This window comes from Sparus aurata, unplaced genomic scaffold, assembly GCF_900880675.1.
Source record: "Sparus aurata unplaced genomic scaffold, fSpaAur1.1, whole genome shotgun sequence".
NCBI classification, from domain to species: Eukaryota; Metazoa; Chordata; class Actinopteri; order Spariformes; family Sparidae; genus Sparus; species Sparus aurata.
The window spans coordinates 78,907-92,246 of NW_022045123.1; the positions used below are offsets into that span (position 1 = coordinate 78,907).

General features: G+C 38.4%; 1 long non-coding RNA gene across 1 annotated transcript; it reads left to right on the top strand.

Annotated features, from left to right (window-relative positions):
• Positions 1 to 4,455: 4,455 nt before the first annotated feature.
• LOC115577856 (uncharacterized) lies at positions 4,456 to 4,759 on the top strand. The gene is made up of 2 exons (XR_003983286.1): positions 4,456 to 4,519; positions 4,600 to 4,759. It is a non-coding gene; the product is annotated as an uncharacterized LOC115577856 (long non-coding RNA).
• The last annotated feature ends 8,581 nt before the right edge of the window (positions 4,760 to 13,340 follow it).

Below are 13,340 nucleotides of genomic sequence, written 5' to 3' on the forward strand. Positions count from 1 at the left end.
GATCTTCTGGCTGAAGAGGACAGCTGGAAATGACGTGGCCACAGTAGAGGCACAGCCCCTCCTGGAACCTGCGCTGGTGCTCAGCCGTGGTGAAGCGCTTCCAGCAAAGTTGCATGGGCTCAGGGCCGTTTCTTTCTATATGCGGACTATGTGGGTGCATAGCGCCCTAGGGGGCCCCCTCAAGTTACAAGTCTGGTCTAAATATCTGAGGACTGACGTCACCTGTACCTGTCACCTGGCCCGCTGATTGGTCAGATCTGGTCTCTACCACGCCACGTTGCTATGACGACCAGGATTACTGAGCAAGGAGAGGTGAGGCGAGTTGCACTGAGCCGCCTGTAATGCTCATTCAAGGCATGGCATCAAAACTATCTTTAGCTAGCTTAAGTGTTTGCTTTAGGAAAGGGCGAAAGTTACATGTATACGTCACATGTGAATGCCATAAGACTGATTGACTGAAGTGATACTCGTTTTGGTGAATTATAGCAAGTCCAGCACGTTGGCATTACATTTGGGAGGAAGGGTGTGTTGTTAGGCAGATGTCTGTCATGTCTGCTGTATCCTCGTCCAGTGGGAGCTGCTGTTCCGTCATAGACCTCCACTGCTGTTCAATATTTGCCACGTAACATTACTTTAGGATTATTTTATGATTAATTTATCCATTTTAGTGTGTCCTCAGGGTTAGGTAATGAAGAAAGAGGTGTATTGGGACTCCTAGGAGTCCAATACGGCATTGGCACAGGTTTCTTTTTCTATATTCTTATTGATAACCTGAAATTTTAAGGCCACTTATCACTTTTCTTAAAGAAGAAGAAACCGGGAAAGAAAGAGGAATACATAATGCTCAGAAGGGCACTTTACAGGAAAATAAAGACTAAATAAAGCCTGTATCAGGAGTGAATCCATCTAATTAGGATAAAGCCATGATATTAGTAGGTTAAGTTTTAGGTATAAGTACACCGGGGTTATGTTTAGGGCCTCTGGTCTGGTATTGGTTATGATTAGAATCTTTAATAGGCAAGGTTGTATTCACACCTATAATTAAGAAAAGGTAAGGAAGAAAAGGAGGATCAAGAAGAATAACAATGTCCAATCTCTCAAGGTTAGGGGTAGGGTTAGGGGTTAGGGTTAGGGGTTAGGGGTTAGGGTTAGGGTAGGGTTAGGTAATGAAGAAAGAGGTGTATTGGGACTCCTAGGAGTCCAGTACGGCATTGGCACAGGTTTCTTTTTCTATATTCTTATTGATAACCTGAAATTTTAAGGCCACTTATCACTTTTCTTAAAGAAGAAGAAACCGGGAAAGAAAGAGGAATACATAATGCTCAGAAGGGCACTTTACAGGAAAATAAAGACTAAATAAAGCCTGTATCAGGAGTGAATCCATCTAATTAGGATAAAGCCATGATATTAGTAGGTTAAGTTTTAGGTATAAGTACACCAGGGTTATGTTTAGGGCCTCTGGTCTGGTATTGGTTATGATTAGAATCTTTAATAGGCAAGGTTGTATTCACACCTATAATTAAGAAAAGGTAAGGGAGAAAAGGAGGATCAAGAAGAATAACAATGTCCAATCTCTAATAACATTTTAGGTTTAGGTGTAAGCCCAGAGAAGTTCCACTTACATGCCACCGTACAACAATAATCGATCATAGTTCTCGAATCAGTGTTAAATTTGGTCCTTTTAAGGCTTATGAGGTAAGAAGATCCCTGGAAACAGTCAATCCCAGACATAATTAGGCATCAACAGCAAAAATCTTCAAACGGGGGGCCAGAATCAGGTCAGCGCTATAATATACAGCTCTCACAAGGAGAGAAAGAAAATGAGGATTATACAAAAGGACATCAAGCATGTGCACAAGCAACTGCGATCACGTTGGACATCTCATATACTATACAATAGAAGCTAATTTCCCAAAAGGAAGAACCATATTCCAATCCAATTCTCCAAAATATATAAAGAGGAATAAGACGCTGGCAATAATACAAAACCCACACATAATTTGGGAGGTCACAAATTCATAAAATATTTAATAAATTAGGGCAAATGCCCCTATGTCATTAAGTCAAGGTTTCTTGAAAGGAAGGATATTTATAAGAAACATCTTACTTTAGAACACAAAATATATATTTACAATAAGATAATTCATGCAAGCCTTCAACATAGAATGTATAATGAATAAATCATGCCAAACAGTCCTCAGATCCAAATAACCGGATCCTGTAAGAAAGAAACCTGATAATGAAACAGGACACATGCATGATTGTAATTAATTGTCAGCCGTCACTTCCTCTTCTCTATATTAAAGTATGTTAGTATGGGAACACTTCCCTAAGTGCTTTTATTTTGAAGGTAGAAAGGTGTGGATCAACCAATAGTCTACTTTAGGAGAGATGTCATTAATATCCAATCATAATTATAAATTATAAGTGCTTTTCTCCCAAATTCATATACAATAAATTTGATAAATAAATCAGGAAAATCTTTAACTAAATCCAATCTTGCCACTTCATATACCTGCAGAGCAAAATAAATAATAAATAAGTAAACCAAAATATATACAATTATTGATGGATTTCTGTAAATAAGCTCCTGTTTATTCAAAACATTACCCGAAATATAGATTGTTCATTCAATGACAAGGTGCATGAGTCATAAAACACCATCTCTCATCAACTTAGTATGTTACTATTGAAGTCATCCATCAAACCTCCAAAATTTTATTTAAAAAGGTTTCTATGAAAAATCTCAACGTGCATCACATATATTGCCGTCCCTGCTCCATGTCCAGAAAAGGAAAAACCAAAACCAGGAAGAGGGGATCTGTTTTAGGAAGAGGGAAAGAGAAATACATCCGGAAACTAACTGAATTAACCTTCTTTAATTTTCTCTGGGAAGTATCCAAACACTTAATGTTGAGAAGCTTTAAGGTTTTTCGTTTAATCCTTTAGGTGTTAAAGTGGATAGCTTCTGAATCATAATGTGTTCTAGACGCTTTCGTTGATTCATGCTCCATAACGGGTTGCTATCTAAGCCAATATACTTAAAATTATGTATGCCATGTTCAGTGAAGTGCGCATATAGTGTCGTCTCCCTGCTACTCTTGCGAATTTGATTCAGATGTTCATACATTCGGACTTTTAAAGGTCTGCCTGTTTCGCCTATGTACAGTAACGTACAATGCTGACATTGGATGGCATAGATAATATTACTCGTTGACGGAGTATAAACCTGTTTAATAGGTTGACCTAATTCTGAGTCCCCGTTGAAAATAAAAGGAACAAAATTCAATAACCGAGAATCCTGTTGCACTTTTTTCTTATCTAGAGTTGTGTGTACCAAGAGATCCTTTAAATTTTTATTCCTTCGATAAGCAATGATCGTTTTAAAGTTACTAAGTGGTTGACATTCTTGTTGCGTTCCTTTAAAGTTCCTCTTCAATGTAGCATTAAATTTGCCTAAATGCTGGGAGAATGTCTCGACCATGGGGATGAGCGGGAGGCTCTCGCCCCCCCTCCTCCTATACTCGTCATGATTTTGAAAAGTTGCATTAACATCAACTTTTATCTTCCGTAGGAACCGCTTCGAGTAACCCCTGTGTGATAACGCTTCAAATAGAATATTGATGGCCTCTTCCACATCGTCCCGGTAAGTACAAATCCTATGGAAACGAATAAGTTGTGATTTAATTAACCCTTCATAAGTATGTTTGGGATGATAACTAGTCTTATGTAAGAGTGCATGTCTATCTGTGGTTTTAAAATAGACTTTTGTAGCCAATTTCTTACAATCTCTGTGCCAAACCGGAGCAAAGAACACCTCTGTATCCAGGAACTCAACCTCCGTTTTCTGGAGATTACACTTTAGTTTAATTTGAGGATGATGTGAGTTTAAGATTGAAATAAATTCAACGAAAGACTCCTCCGTATCAGCCCACAGTCCAAAAATATCGTCCAAATATCTCAAATAGACAATGGGTAATGATGTACACTTAGCAAAAGCAGAGCGCTCCCATTCGGCCATGTAAATATCCGCGTAAGCAGGAGAATACTTCCTGCCCATCGCACAGCCACTGATCTGTAAATAATGCTTATTATTAAATTCAAAATCATTCCGAGTTAAAGTAATTTTCAACAGCTGTAAAATCTCCTCATCCGGTCTGTCTTCCCTCGGAGAGCGCTGAAAAGCTGCCCTGACCGCTGCCAAACCTCTTTCTGTGTCGATGTTGGTGTATAAGGAGTCGACATCTATGGAGAAGAGGAAAGTGTTGCCAGGTACTATCAGGCGAGAAAGTTTTTTAACAAAGTCATAGGTATCCTTAATATAACTAGGATGTAGCTGGGCTAATGGATTGATGTAATAATCTATATATTCCGCCACTCTATAGGATTCCGAGCCACAATCGCTGACTATTGGTCTCCCTGTTGGTATCTTAAAGGGCACAGTCCATGATTCTGGAGCCTTGTGGATTTTAGGGAGGAGATAAAACAATCGTTGACGCGGATTCTCTGAGCCATATAGGTAAGTAAGCTGTTTGAAAGTAATAAAATTCTTCGAATATAACTTATTAATAATATCCTGAATTAATTGGTGTGTTTCAGGCTGCATTGGCTGTGCGAGTGGGACATAATACTTCTCATCTTGTAGCTGTCTATTTGCCTCAATAAGGTAATTAGTTCTGTCTTGGAGGACTATTTGGCCTCCCTTATCGGCTGGTTTAATGACCACATGATCTAACTGTATTAAAGATTTTAAAGCACGTCTCTGTTCTGGTGTGATATTACTTCTATGTTGATTTTGCTTTTTACCAGGTATTTTAAGGGCCCTAAACGCAGCTAAATCTTTTGTAATTAGATTCTGAATGAATTCAGAGCCCGTATTGGTCTCCGGCTCCCAAGTTGATGAATTAATAAATGGCAGATGAGAATAATCTAGATTATAAGAAAAATGCTCTAAAATTTTCAATCTCCTGTGGTATTCATACAAATCCTTTCTCAGCTGTAATTTATTAAATAAAGTTGGTGTCGGAATGAACGTAAGTCCCCTCTCCAATATCTCCCTTTCTACTGCTCCTAATTTGTATGAAGCACACAGATTCAAAATATTAGAAGAAGGGGGATGGGATGACTCCCTATCCCCTCCTATAAGTTTAATTGGTCCAACCAATGTTCTATAATTAGCGTAGCTGTACTAGACGTCCAGTGAACAAAGTCATGAGATACCTGGAAATGGAGTGTATTAATTTCAGTCAAAAAATCATATTTTTTGATAATGGTTTTATTAAGGGTCTCCAAAAGCTGTTGCTGGGCGATGTCTAATTTCTCCGAGTAATTGATGACTGGAACTCTGATTTTTGCGTTAGGAAAGGTCTGCCTTGCTGCGGTCATCAACAATCCTATCTGTTTATCTGTCGTCGTCGGAAGAAGGCGTTTCAAGCCATTATTGAGGCCCACCGAGAGAATCACTTCACGAACCTCACTGACAGGTTTCATCTTTTTCAACAACTCGTATATATGATGACACGTGGCTCCTGGAAAACTATCAACCTCAGGGTTAGGGTTAGGGTCTCAAATGTGAAGTTTGATAAACAAAATTAATGAATGTTAGGTATATTGTGGACTATTATGGACTATTGTGGCAGTAGATTATTGCTCTGAGTGGATTATTGTTAACTCTACTGAGTTAGTTGCATCTTTCTTTACCACATGTATTAGAATATTTATTGTGACAATATAATTTGAACAAATTTGACTACATTCCTACGGTTTAGTTATGTTTTTGACTTTGTTTTATTTAAAACAAATCATAATAACACAAATGAAAGTACATTTAAAGTGCTCATCAGTCATTTATCTTTGTTTATTACTCTAACAGGTACAATGTATTGAAGACTTTGAAATTGGGTGCATGCTTTAAAGAAACACTCTACTGTAATGTTTAATATAAAAACAGATAATGTTCAGCATCAGTGTAACATAACTCAATTATATAGTATGAATATCTGCTTAGGATCTATTTTACTTGCTAACCTGAGGAGTTTTGTCTTTGCAGGAGCAATTCTGAATTATTTTTGAGCCGTGGACCAGGAAGTCCACTGCTTCTTTCAGCACCACCAGACCAGGATGTTTAAGTTTAAAAATGTTTTACAATTTCAAATAAACATTTTTGAGGAACACTGCATCAGTTTAATTTATTAACTTATAGAGGATCCCTATTGTTTACCTTGTATTACCATGTTCTATCAGTTATTTGGGTGGGTCAACTTAAGATGTTTGATTTTAATTTGAGAGCGGTTCTCACGACTCTAGCCTGTTTTCCTGTTAAAATGTAATAGATTGTTGCATCTTTGTGGATCTCCTGAAAGAGTTAGGAATCTATCCATCATAGTTTGAGAAAATAGGGCCTCCAAACAGCATCTTGCATTGGGCCCTCCAATGAGACAGGAGTATGTCCAACAGTGACACATCATTTTGATCGAACGTTTCTGGCCCAAAAACTGTTTAAAAACTGCCTAAAACATTTGAGCAAAGAATCTGATATCAGGAGCAGCCAACCACCACCACAAAAAGCTTTCAGGTGCATTACTGCCTCTTTCTGGACAAGGGCATTGTCCTGAATATAGATATTATTTATTTATTGGACCAAAAACTCACATAAAATCCTTTGACAATTTCTCCCTCACAATTGATGGACTACACTCCCCTTCCCTTACATTTGAAACCTGGGTGTCATTTTTCATCAAACCCTCTCCTTCGAACAACACGTAAAGCACATCAACCAAACAGCATTCTTTCATATCAAAAACAATGCCCGCCTCCCTCCATCCTTCACAGCTGCAGAGATTCTCATACACACATTCATCACTTCCAGACTGGATTACTGCAACACTGTCCTCTGTGGTACCTCATCCAAATCCAAAGAATGTAGGTTTGGTTTTGATATAGGTGGGGACAGAGGACATCACAGATATTGACATGTGAAGTGTTTGCAAAGCGTGCCTTGTCTGGAGGTTTCTAGGTGTCTGCTGGTGCCAGAAGAGCAGAAAGAGAGAGAACAGAGCAGTTACACTGCCGCTGTCACAAGCCTTAATTAACCAAGCTCAGAACAAATTAGTCCACAGGGCCATAAGCAGACAGCAGAGCTCAGCAGTGTTTTTTTTGTATTTTTTTTAATTGTAATTACCATCAAGGAGGCAGTTTAACAGAGACTTCACAGTGCAATCATCAACAATAGCAAGTACTGTAATCACAATACAAGACATTTCTTACCAAATATGTCAGCTGAAGGGAAGTATAGAAACTTAAAAAACTGATTTTAAGGCAGGTACTGTTGCCTTTTCAAACCAATAATCAGTACATTTGTTTTTACATCAATGCTTAACATAAAAAAAAAATAAAATACTATCCACATCCTGAACAAACAGCTCAGTGTCCACTGCTTTACTCCTGTTTGAAGAAGCCAAACAGATTCCTTAGTATGTCTGTGACAGAAATTAACTGGTGACATATTTGTTTCGCATCAATACTATCCAGTTAGTCCTGGAATATGGCATACAGCAACGTTGAGCCATGTTGTCAGTCTCCTCAGAGTACTGAAACTTCTTTAAGCCTTAGCTGATGAAACTGGGTCAACTAAAAGCGGCCTGACTAGGGTCAGGCCTTGACTCACTCTCACCTGCCATCTCAACTGCCATTCCTCTCATCATATTTGCTGCTTCAGCACTTGACTTGAAAGTGTTTTTGGACCGAAACATGACAAGTTGGACATTTAGATTCTCGTTGTTCTTGGTATTGATCAACAATGTCATTTACTTCTCCAGTCAGTAGAGTTTCTTCCAGCGTCTGCAAGATATCTACATCTGGTTGGTTGAACTTAAACTGAACATCTACATTATCTGGCAATTTGTAGAAATTTCTTTCTGTTATGCTCCGCAGGTGACTTGGCAGTGTGCTGGCTCACCCCTCAGTTTATAGTTTTGCTGGCTATCTTTAGTGAGGAATCTAAATGGGCTCAATCCTAAGGGAGTCAACCATCTTTGTCAAAAACCTCCTGAAAACTTTCCTTATTCCTTTTGCCTTGTAGAGTGGCTCTGACACACTCTGCTGCACTACTCGTTCTTGCAATAGCTTCATTTTTTATTTTGTTTTGGCTCAACCACTCGAGCTCCTCAATCACTTATGTCAAAAGAAGTCCAAGCACAGCCTTAACACAAAGTGTTAAACTTCTGGCACAAAGATCCTTTCGATCACCACTTTCGCTTTGGGTAAGTGTCCACTCAAAGACTACTCGGTGCTGATCACAAATTAACAACTTTAACTTTGTAGTGAATGCCTCTTAGGCTACCATAGATGTAGGTGAGGTAAGCATGGCCTCCTATTTTTGCATTTTCAGTTTTTTGGGGGCGGACATATAAGCCGCACTGACCCAGTGCTACAGACTGCAATTGCTACAGCAGAGGCTCCAGTATGTATGGATTTAGTTTTAAGTGAAATATGCTGTTGAACATGTAGAGGTTTGAAAAATGAAACTGTTTGTAGTTGTCAGACAACATACGCCCCTTAAATTTTTTGGAGCATATTGTGCTGAATTTAATAGGCCAAAGGTGATTTTATATATCGTAAATTGCTTTTTGTTATTTTCTTTACAAAAGGTCACACATTTCACCACCTGGACAGCAGGTGGAACTATAAGCACAGAGAAAGCTCAGATGCACCTCTCATACTTACTTCAGAATAAATGTATGTACAAGCTGACAGCAGTATCTTGTGCTTCTTTCTTCATTGCTCCACAGGTATGTAAATAACAACTTGTCATTTCGCTAGCATTGTTAGCTTACGGTTAGCTATGCTAATGCTAACAGCCAAAGCTATCTGTATCTCTATCTTCATGCTGCGTTTCTTTTATCTTAAAGGGTCAGTTCCCATAATTTTACTGTTTATGAACCGATTTTATGGAGCCAGAACAGAGACTTTAAAATTTGGCATCCAAACAAAAAAAATGGCATTGAAAACAAAACCAGTACTGAAAAAGGAAACATTGTCATTGAAACATTTGTATTGAAAACAGTTGTATTGGCATTGAAACAAGTATTGGCACTGAAAAAAGAAACTAATTCAAATAATTCAAATCCGAAAATCTTATAATTTTATTTTATTGGGATTTTTTTGTATTTTTCTTCAGATTGTTTCTTCATGTCACTTTTTTTTTCAGTGACAGATTTTTTTACAATGTCAGTTTTTTTTCAGTGTCACTGATTTTCAGTTTCAACTTTCTGTCACTGCTTTGGCGTCGAGAGGGAGGGGCCTGAGGGGAGGGGCATGTAGAGCGTGGTTTGCATATCATTTGAGAAGGTAATGGCAGCAGCCTGCGGGAAGGTGGGGCTGGACGGTCCAGCCACAATACACCATTTAATGGCCCGTGTGCCGGCCGTCTCTGGGCAGCACAGAGTCCAACTACCTTGCAGACTTTTCTTCAAGCTCTCTCCTGATGTGTCCAAGTCTCTGTGTATCTGGTTCTGTCCCGGAGCTCCCTAGCTTCGGTCTCTATATGCGTATGGAGTGTGGTAGTAGTACTGGGGCGCCGAGCACGGAGCATTAGCCACAGTTAGCACAACAGTAGAACAGCCTGTTGTTCTTTTGAATATTGAATATGTGTAAAATCCCAGAAAAATGTATTCGAAATGTTTATGAAAATGTGGTACTTCAGATTAAATCTATGTACGAGCTGACAGCAGTATCTTGTGCTCCTTTCGTCATTGCTCTACAGATCGTTTGCTGCTGGCCCAGGTTCCCCGAAGCCTGAGGCCGGTAACATACGTTCTCACCCTTTGTGTTGTTGTTGTGTTTTTAGGTCCCGCTCCATAGCAACTCCCCCTCCGTGTCCACATGTTGCGCGCTGATAGTACATTGTGATAATGAAGCAGAAGAGGTAAAGCCAACTCAATGTTTGATTAAATTCTCGAACCGTGACTATCACTTCGCTTCACTTCCCTTTTTTCGCCCTTTTTCTACACTTCATGTGTCTTCATGTGTTTAATACATTTTAGATATAGTGAATGTTTTTGACATATTGTGTTAAACAAATAAATCTGTATTGTTTTGATAATCCTTTTGTGTCCATTCATCATTCCCAGTCACGTGTATCATTAAGTATCTGTGGCTTTTCTAGTGGTTTGAGTTGGTCAGTGTATAACTAAGTTATTTTTAAACCAAGGTTTGAGCCTTGTGACAGCCCTGGCCACAACTAGTTTGATTGAAATTGTTTCTGCATTTGTAACACACGTCTTCTCGCATTATTCCCATGACTCGGTATTGTCAGTCTCCTATGGAAAAGGGGTAGTCTGCATTGCCTGATATAGCCAAAAAGAACCAAGTATGGACCAAATCACTCCGAACGACACATTGGTCAACCAACAAGAAATCATTTGTGGAACAAATAATATAACTGGGCCTAATTTTTTACTGGGTTACATGTGGAAGGGTTTTGCAAGTGTAATAATAAATAATCTGTATAAAGACTGAGTTTATGTTCTGAATTATCATTTTGGATTCCTTTGATTGTATTGTTGAGTCACATTGCTGCTACGAGTGGTTCGATAAAGATTTTTAAGACCACTTTAAACAAAATTTAAGACGTACACGAAATACGAAAAAGTAAGTAAAAATAAAGTCCCTGAATTATTTTCAAAAACAACTAAATGGATTGCCATTCACAGAGCATCTCAAGCAAGAGTGTGTCAGGGTTTTTACAGTTTTTAATTAATTAATTTTTTTTCAGTTTCCTTTTTTTTATTTCAGTTTGGTTTTAATTAGCTTAATAAGTGATTAAATAGCTTTAGTTTAGTTTTTATCTGGGAATTTCATTTAGTTAACTATAACAACCCGTGTACACACACACACACATATATTACAAATACATTTATTTATTTATTTATTTATTACACACACACACACACACACACACACACATAGTGTTCAAAATCCAAAGCACCGCCACTTTCAGCTTCAGAGTTGAGCTGAAGAAGGATTGAATGTTGCTTGACTGCGAGATGGCAGAGGCAGCGCAGAGTTCGGGTCGAGCAGAAGTGTACATTGTTTTTATCCAGTGAATTAACGACTCTCCAAAACCAAATTTAAGGAAGATGCAAAATAAAAAGGTCCAGTTTACATTGTCAAATGTGTTTTCTGCGTCTAAAGATACTAGTATATATTTTTTTCTTTGTTATGATGTGTTGATTAAATTGAAGAGTCTTAGGATTCTGTCTGAAGCATATCTGTTTTTGATTAAACCTGTCTAATCTGGGTAGATAAGTAGCACTGCGACTATTGTTGCAATCATTTTGGAATCAGTGTTGATTAATGAGAGCTGGTGATTACTGGAAGGGTGGGCTAGGTCTTTATTTGGTTGAAATAGTATTTTCATTACATTGTTTTGATTTCTGTACTTGCTTTGTAGTATAATGGTGACAATATGTCCCAGAAGTGTTTATACAATTCATGAAATGAGGAGTACAGATCCCTGTAAAGTATATAAACACATAATGTATGTCCTGTGTATTGTGGGTGGTGACACCTGTAGAAATGAGAATGGACTGGATGATTGCTCTTTCTTTTTTGAGTTGCAGTAGGTTAGCCAGATATTTCCTTGATTTATGACTGTATTGAACATTTTCAGATTTTAGCTGGTGGATGAGGAACTGTGTTTTTCAGTGTATAATGATTTCAAGTTGGGTTAATTAGTGTTTGTGTTTGTTCACTGGGGTTATTATAAAATTAGAATGATAGGTGTTAAATTCTTGTCTCCAAAGTAGTATACTCTTCTTTTTGCTGTTTTTCCTTGTGTGATGAATAGTTTTCCTGTTTCCCATAAAATGATGGTGATAATATTGGAGAGTTCATCTCCAGAGAGGATGTCCACAGTCTTTTGATTAGTGAGTTGAAATCTGGATCTTCTAAGAGCGATGCAATGCAGCGCCATCTTGTGTAAACTGGAGTGTGACTACTGATCTTAAGTGGATGAATGGTGTTATCTTGGATGTGTTGGGTGAGTGAGTTGCTTACCAGAAAGAAATTAATTTCAGAGGAAGATTGGTGGAGGGAGGGAAAATATGAGTTTTCTCAGAATGATGGCTTTCTCATTCTCCAACTATCACCAAGTCCCAGTGCCGTCGTATAGGGGGGAAAGGTGATGACAATTCTAAGGGCCCACAGCCCGCTATAGGGCCCACACACAGCCCCAAGTAGCCTCTATGACAAAATGGTTGTGCATACACTGAACTAATATATATTCATACGAATGAATATGAATTAAAACAAAGAAACAGTCATATAATATTCTAATTTTAATTATTTTTAATATTCTTTTTAACCCCGTTGGTCCCTTCTTAAATTATGGTTTGGTCCACACCGCGGTTCGTTCTTCCCATGGTTCTTCCTCATCAGAATTAAGTGAGTGCAAGCGAACTCCAGCAGGGTTAGGATACCCACCAAAAAGCACAAGTCCGGACACCAGAAGAGAGTTGAGAAGGAGGCCAGGAGTAGGAGCAGCAGAGCAGGGGCCCAGGACATCTACAACTTATTTTCTAAGAATGGTGAGAGTAAAACTACCGGGGGCAGCTGAAACAATTAGCCTACTTGTTCATTAATTTAATGTCTGTAACATTACCTTTGACGGGGCGCAGGCTGGAGCCTACGTTAGCTGTCATCTGGCCGCGCTACACTCTGGACAAGTCGCCAGTTCATTGTAGAGGAACGGTTCCTAGAGTAGCTATAACTGAACGTTACTAATTTACTACAGTGACTGTGTGTGTCACACATATCACTGTCGGACAGTGCTCCAGTATGCGCCCATTCAGAGGCTGCATTGAATTGTATTATGACGCATTTAAGTTCTACTCAGTAATTATGAGCATCTGACGAAGGTCAGTTACGTTATCATGATGTGTTCAATGTTGTCTTGTAAAATGTGTCATTAGTGGGACATTTGAATAGCCTAAATACAAAAAAGTAAAATGTTCAAAGATTTGTTTGTTTTCATAGCAGTATAAAATAAAAGACACCATAATAGCTGACAACAACAAAGTAAACAAGACTATTTAGAGTTGTGGACAGTTTACACCAACTTTTGAATGGTTTAAGAATATTTTTTGCCTGGGAAAGTGAAGCTGTCCACCTAGAGCTATGGTACTAAGAAGCCCATTTAGATTTTGTCCAAGAATAGGTTAGTTCTGCATCAGTTTCTCCATGAAACATAACATGTAATGTTTACAATATATATAATGGAACAAAAAACTTTATGTTCTGCTGCACTAGAATCAGCAGTGACTGCTTCATCTGAGTTTGAC